Source organism: Papilio machaon, chromosome 22 (genome assembly GCF_912999745.1).
Source record: "Papilio machaon chromosome 22, ilPapMach1.1, whole genome shotgun sequence".
Classification (NCBI taxonomy): domain Eukaryota; kingdom Metazoa; phylum Arthropoda; class Insecta; order Lepidoptera; family Papilionidae; genus Papilio; species Papilio machaon.
The window spans coordinates 777,146-784,254 of NC_060007.1; positions in this window are offsets into that span (position 1 = coordinate 777,146).

The window sequence follows — 7,109 nt, forward strand, 5'->3', positions numbered from 1 at the left end:
TTATGAGCAATTTAACATTTAACATCACAATATGGAAATAGTGGTTAATCGTAAGTGTTTCTTGTGACGTCATGTGTTCCATGTTCCATTTTTTTATAAGAGAAGGGGGAAATAAGCGGCAGGAAAATAGAGGTGGTCAAAATCATAGACAAAAAAAAGATGCTTTACCAGCTTTAAATGTTCACATATAGTATTTATTTGTCAATTAAATGCTGATCATAATCGATTTCCTAAAACTATTTTACTATTTTTGACCCTAAAATAAGAATAGTTAGATAGAAGACTACGATTGTAAAAGATGTGAAAAAAGATGCTGTAAAAAACCAGTAATTATAACCAAGCGTAGGTGTATAAAACAATTTAATTCTATTATTTTATTAATACATCCTTTGTCCACAATATTCCATGAGTCTACTTAATAGCTTTGCTCTCGTATTAAAGTTAACAATGAAGAGGATTATGCAGCGAAGGCTGGTAAGCAACGTTATTAACAAGGTTTAACTGAAATGGCCGCGAGGGAACTACTTTTTGCTTTACGAGTATAATATGTGCTGGGATAAAACGATTAAACAGAATAGTTACAGAAATCTTTTAACTGCTGTGATTTAGTTTTTTTATTTTATATTAAAGTATAAACAGGTTTTTGTTCTCTTACTTGTATTTTTTGTAACTTTCCAAATCTACGCTTGTGCTAGAATAAGGTTCAGGACAGTAGAGTAACTTCCACTTCCTGTTTTCTATGTGGTCATGCACTGTTCGAGCGGGATATTTATGCAGCTAAACCTTTTACGAACTCTACTATAGTGAAGATTTATTAAGATAGATCTACACTAAATTACTGATTAAGTTACCTTTAAATGTGTCAGAGAGTGAAACATACTTTCAAAGAAAAAGGATAATTTTTAATGATAAGCTTTAATTAAGACCTAGATTATAATGTTCTAGATTATTTATTGCTGTTTAAGTTTAAGCAAGTTAACTGCTCTTTATTTAAGTACAGTTCTGTTTTACAGTTGAAAATGCAAACTGCAAATTGCTTGCAACGGCACGCTATAAATTTTCTTTCTTCAAACGTTGAGTAATTATATTTTTCACGGCTGATACGGATTTGATTCGCGGAACGACTGTAAATTTAAACTTAGAACATAAATTACATTCGAGCACTGCCATTTCCGGTTCAATTGCTCTATAAAGTTTATAATTTTTGCCCGACTAAGGGTATTTTTTACTAAGCAAAGCTTGACAAAGATGTTAAATGGTATGAATGTGTACAATCGTATTCAATAGAAATGAGAAATTACAAAAAAGCTATATATAAACAATTTTACCTTTATAAGACTTAGTCACAATTAGACGAATTTTAGCCCTCTTTCCGTCCCCACCCTTTTCTTATAAGGAACGTATAAGAAGGGGAAATATTCTATTTTAGTTCGTCCCCTCCACCGTCGATTAAGGATAGGCAATTCAAGGCAATTGCAGATGTCTATGGGCGGCGTTCGTTTCGCTACTTTGGCGAAACAGTTGTCACCTTATAATATAAAAAGAAAACTTATTGAAAACACATGTTTGTGTCATGAATTCTTAAACTATTGTATTAGTAAAAAAAATACATGTAGACTCTGTTTAATAGACGTGTTCTAACCCATTGACCGCTAGTGATTGATATTATGGACGTCAACTTGGTTATAAAAGAGTATGTATTACCTTTAAATATGTATCATCAATTATTTCGGTATAAGTTCTTTGATATTTTCAAGATGGTATTTCGGAAGCCTATCAATAATCATGATTATTGGTAAAGTCTAAGAAAAATGTCAAAGCAAAAATTTAATTGAAACAAAGCTTAACTTTTTAATAATTTGTGACGAAATGTTTAAAAACATTTAACTCTGATTAGTTCTTTTAATGTGGCGGTAGGCTGAGATTAAATTTTCTATTAGGGATTGAAGTAAATCTCCTCGTCCGCACTCAAACATTTAGTATTAAACCTTTTTAGTCGGCGTAAAATGGTATTTAAAACCCGCTACGCAAGTAAATAAAGTTTTAATATAACTTTTAGTTATATAATACAGAACATTATGTAATACATACATACAATCAACAATACAGCTCATTTTACTTATAAGGGCGCAATTTCATTAGTCGATAACTCGGTCTTTATCGTGGTAAGGCATTAAAACAACACTGGCCACATTTATTTACGCAATATTTTCTTTTTAATTAATAAAGCATTATAACTGCTGTTTATACCTATAGTGACACTTGTAGTCTCTGTTTTACTAATAAGAGTGAAAGGGATGGTAAATAATCCAAGAGTTCTAGGGTCACTCAACTCATTAAAGAGCGTCGGTGACTCAGGACCTATGCACTTGACGTATAATCTGTAGGGTTCGAATTACGGTGCGATTTTATATATCTGCGATGAAATTCAAAGATATGTGTAAAGTAAGTCAACTCTTACTGGGCCAGTGTGGTTGACTATGGCCTATTCACCCTTAAGTTAGGTTAGGTTCCGAGCCCCTCGGTATGTATACTGAGTTGATGATGATGACCTATTAAAACTAGAATAATAAACACAAGAACACTGTCAAGAACCGCAGAGTTACCTCGTTAATAGTTTAAATTTATAGCGCGTTGAATTAATTGTAGTTGTCTCGGAGAGAGTTGATAGTTTGTCGCTGTAGTTAATGCCGGCGGGGCGCAGGTGACGGAGACAAATCGAATCCCAGGAGAATGCATTTGTTTTAACTCTAATATATTGCACTTAAAGTAAGTAATTGTAGTGTAATAGTATATTGATTGAAAAGGATCAAGATGTTTTATCGTTATAGAATAAAAATAGTTGTGAGTGTGAGTGAAATGTATTTACAGGATTGGACGTATATAATTAAATTTCTTCTCAGATATGTGCAGGTTGCATCACGATGTTTTCCTTCACCGGTTGTGTTTTTTAGCAAATTGTTAACCATTATTCTTCTTAGAGAATCGAGTAATAAAAGTTATTTTCGATGATAGGATTTACCCCACCTTGAAATATGTTAAAAACTTCGTTATTGTTTAACTTTTTAACATTTATAAAACCTTGTGACCCACGTGAATAGGATAAGGCCAGGGAGATGATATTTCACTTTACTAATTTGCCTGCTTATAATTATCAAGAACTGGTTTTCCTTATGTAAATACATAAATATCTTAATAAAGTGGCGACAAAATGTATCGTTATTTCCTGGTTAATATTGGTTTCTTTGTTGGCTTTCGCACGCAGCCTGCAAAGAAAATAAAGCATATTGTGGTGCCAAGCACGCGCGTCGCACAAGGCTGTCGATATATTGCGTGTTGACATTATACATAAGCACATCCTGTGAAGCTAGCACGAATATTTATGACCATTATCGTTACGTTAATTATTTAAAAATTAATACGAGATTTGTTGGTATACTTTAGGTCCGATAATACTCTGCCCAAATTTTAATACGAATTTTGTCGATAACGTTACAATGATGAATGTCACAAATATTCGTGCTAGGCCCAAAGTTATACTTAAAGATATACAAGTAAAAAAGTGTTTTCCTTTTATTATATTTGAATAAGTTTAGTGTCAGGCAACTCTCTGTTACAGTTGAAGTCCGATATCGTCAGAAAACAATGTCTATTCTCTGATAGTGTATTTTTTTATTAAAAAATATTCGAACTAATTTATATATAATATTGCTTCTTTAGGCTAGAAGAATTGAACGAAATTTGAAAGCCATTTAGCACATAAATAGGGGGAACGCTGCCAGTATATTCGGAACCTTACCAAAAGGGACTTCTTTTAGGTTCTAGCGTAATTTATATTTGAGACTTCCAGATTGTTCCTATTGTTGTAACTAGATAATATTTATCATTTTGAAACTTAGGGTGCAGTTTCATTAGTTGATAACTCGCTTGTTAATTCGTGCGGAGAGTACCCGCATGCTGTATAACGATTAATGAAAACGATTGGTCGATGTTAAGCATACGTCATGCGGAATGCATACGTCTGTTGACGGATACGATGCGGGGTAGGATAAGTAAGGACTATTGCAACGCATGCGGGTCCGAACGACTAATGAAAATGGTTCTCGCAAGCGTGCGCTATGTCATGCGTGAACAACTTGCATGAAAAGTACCAGGATGTCATAAAAAGCAAAGGGAAAAATCTTCACTTTCCGTTCGTCTTTTATTTTTTATTTTTTTCATTCATTAACCTTTTTTCTGTGCTGTGAAAATTTAGCCAAAATATATGCAAATCTTGTGGCCAGTAATTGAAAATAAATGGTGGCGTTAGACACATAGAATCAGGGCTTTACAATAAAAAATTAAGTAAAAACTCACATTCAGACACAAAGAATATTATAGCTGAACAAAATCATAGTACAAACATACCAACCTTAATAGAATAGAGCACGCAACACATAAATCTGAAATCTCCAACCCTTGCATTAAAATTCCTTCTGCGGTCACCGGGTTTTCGTAAGGTAACTTTTGGTGAAAAGTTTTTCATAATATCTACAACTGTGGCTATTAAAATTATGCTTAGAAATAGTAAGTTTTATTTTAAACTAGCTTTTACCCGCGACTCCGTCCGCGCGGAATAAAAAATAGAAAACGGGGTAAAAATTATCATATGTCCGTTTCCTGGTTCTAAGCTACCTGCCCACCAATTTTCAGTCAAATCGATTCAGCCGTTCTTGAGTTATAAATAGTGTAACTAACACGACTTTCTTTTATATATATAGATAACGGTATAAATTCTACAATTTAGAAGTTAATTATTATTGTTTTGTTGTTTAATAAATAAGATGGCCAAATGTTATTTTATCATTAGCTATCTTAGTTTTTAATTTGTTTAGGCTATCGAATCGTATCTAATATAACCTTTTTCAAATATCTTACCGGCCCGAGATCATCGGCACGCTGTCCAGCGCACTTCCCATATACATCGTTCCACGCTAATACACGTAAAATTCTGTTCTGAACAACGACTCGCGCTGAGTTAAGAGGTGCCCAGATATCTGAAAACTATATTATTAATTTAAAATTTTCATTGAAGATTAAATTTATTTTATACTAGCTATCGACCGCGACTCCATGTGGAATTAAAAAAAAAACTTAATAAGTAGCCTATGTTTTCTTCCAGACAGTAATCTACATCTATGCTTAATTACATAGAGATCTAGCCGTTCTGGAAATACCTTGTAACAAAGATCCATCCATCCATCCAAACATTCGTTTTTATAATATTAGTAATATTTGCAAAAATAAAGTCATATTCAATGAAGTAGTATAAAGGTTAATTTACACATAAGCCGAAATCGTACAAACAACGCTCGGCAGTTGCTTCAAAGCGAGACAAACGTATGGGAATACATCAGATACTGACGTCATCGCCGGACAGTTCTAACTGCACGTACGAACAGCTTATGTCTAAATGCACCTTTAGACTAGTACAATACGTTTTTCTTTGTTGAAATTTAAATCAATTAAATTATTTATTTATATTTTATTTAATTACCGAAGGAAAATTTATATAAAAATGACATCCTTATCCTTCATATTAACTATACGATTAAACCTCAAACGAGGGTCCACTCCTAATTAATTTTACGGTCTCATTATGTAGGCTTTAAGGGCAAATGAATTTGATATAATAATATGACCCTTAAATCAAATATCACTTTACAAACTTGAATGGAAAAAAAACTGTAGTAAATTTACTTATATATATAATATACAAACAGAGAACTATTTAAAAAAAACTGATCCTTGAAAAATAACTTCAGTAAAATGTAACACTAAGAATGGTTAATTTAACATTATTTGAGGTCTTTATAAAATATTAATATTTGGAGAAATAATGTAAAAATACGATAACAAGATGTTGGGAACCTTTCATAATCTCATGAATAATTTTAAATGATGAGGAACGTCGGCGGAGCTCGCTTGTTAATAAACAAATAGCTCTGTAAGGAAGGTAAACGAAAAACAAGGCCAATGCTTTTTTCTTCAGCTTACCCTCGTCCACAACTTTCTTATCTTATTTTATTCCTTCTTTAAATTATCTGGTAATTGTAGACCATGAAATTCCATAAAAAAAGTACAACCGTTAATAATTCATACTTCTTATTCTTATTTATTAGTCCTTTAGTTAACAACTTGGTTGTCAATCTAATAAAATTCGGACCTTAAGAAAGAATAACCACAACCATTTGATCCCAACCTCAATGTGTACCACTAGATACACCATCTTTAGAAACAGGAGAATAAACAATTATTAGATGTTGAAAATTGGACTCAATATCCTGGAGATAAATATCCATGTGCTGTCGACCACACATGTTACTTTATAACCATTAGCGTTTGTTTGGCACCACTCATTACATATTCTTAAATCTTAGGAAATGCATGCTAACTCTGTGGAGAATTAAAAAAAATTGAGAATTATATTTAACGAGAAATCATGTTAGCCGACATGGATGCTGCAAGAGCAATACGAGTAGCAGCAGGTGTAAAGGAAAAAAAAAATCTGTCGATTGGTCTGATGTTAATAATTTTGCATATGTTCAAATGTTCGTTCGAACTTTAAGTGCTTGTTCACATTGACACGGTTAGAATAATATATTTGTAGGTTAGTTTATTTTAAATACCACAGATAGGTAAAGTTAGAGATTGAATATTCATTTCGGTTAGTAGTTACAGAAATCATTAGCCGTGTATTCCAAGGATCAATGTATAAGTTTTGAAGGAGTCCTTCAGAAATAACTCAGCCGTGTTTTAAATTAGTTTTGATTTTAATTAGTGTATTTATGTTTTACTAAATTTAAAATATGTAACATAATAATAGAATACACAACTTATTCTCACATTCATTTCCTTAATGTTACCTTCAAATATAACATAATTCCAGTAAAGTACCACCGTTCGTACATCACTGAACACGGGCGCGATCTCAACATATTACGTCATAAATTCAAATAGAATACTTTATCACGACTTCTTTTCTTTATGGCCATTTAAGAATTATTTACTCCAAAGATGGTATGTAATTTCCTTCCTGTGATATATAGGTATGCAACGACCGACGGTAT